The sequence below is a fragment of the Hordeum vulgare genome, chromosome 4H (assembly GCF_904849725.1).
Source record: "Hordeum vulgare subsp. vulgare chromosome 4H, MorexV3_pseudomolecules_assembly, whole genome shotgun sequence".
Lineage (NCBI taxonomy): Eukaryota > Viridiplantae > Streptophyta > Magnoliopsida > Poales > Poaceae > Hordeum > Hordeum vulgare.
In genome coordinates, this window is record NC_058521.1 from 396,370,099 (window position 1) to 396,371,282 (window position 1,184).

Sequence of the window (1,184 nt, forward strand, 5' to 3'; positions counted from 1 at the left end):
AAACCAGCATAAAAGATTTGTATAATCATCCACAAACTCAAGCCATGAGCGGGACAATTCCTAATCATAAGCTACATCCTCTCCCAAGATTGTGCAACGTGTTCATGATCAAGTTGCTTGAAATTCATGATATCGTTACGTAAGGAGATAATCTTAGCCGGCGGAAAATACTTGGATATGTAAGCATCCTTGCACTTATCCCAAGAATCGATACTATTTTTAGGCAAAGAAGAAAACCAAGTTTTTGCGCGATCTCGCAACGAGAAAGGAAAAAGCTTTAACTTAATCAAGTCATTATCCACATCTCTTTTCTTTTTCATATCGCAAAGCTCAATGAAGGTATTGAGATGGGATGCGGCATCTTCACTAGGAAGGCCAGAGAATTTCTCTTTCATAACAAGATTCAACAAAGCTGCGTTGACTTCATACGATTCCGCACTAGTGCCACGAGCAATCGAAGTACTAATAAAATCATTATTATTGGTACTCGAGAAGTCGCAAAGTTTTGTGTTTTCAGCCATGATGACTTCAACAAACAAACAAGCACACAAGCAAGCAAGAAAAGCGGCAAAGGAAAACGGCAAAAAGGCAAAAGAAAAAGGGAAAGGAGAAAGGCAAAAGAAAACGGCAAATGTGAAGTGGGGGAGAGGAAAACGAGAGGCAACTCTCAAAAAAGTAAATGCAAGAGATGAGTTTGTGAGACCTACTTGGATAGATCTCTCCTTCCCTGGCAACGGCGCCAGAAATACTTCTTGCTACTGCAACAAAAGACCTTCCAACGGCGCCAGAAACAAGCGTGCTCACGGGAGACTATTCTTGTCTGGATTCTCCTCAGCAACGGCACCAGTAGTCCTTCTGCTATGGCTACACCTTTAGGGACTTCCTAGGCAAATATGCAAAGGATTCCCCCGTGGCCTTGGAGCCTTGCGTTGGTGTTCCCTCGAAGCGGAAAGGGTGATGTAGCACAGCGGCGGTAAGTATTTCCCTCAGTTTTGAGAACCAAGGTATCGATCCAGTGAAGGAGTATCACAAGTGCCTGCACAAACACAAAGAGCTTGCTCCCAACGCTATGAAGGGGTTGTCAATCCCTTATAGATTGTTTGCCAAGTGAGAACTGAAATCAACAAAGTAACAAAGCAAAGTAAAAGCAAAAGTGGAAACGATAGGTGTGAATAGACCCGGGG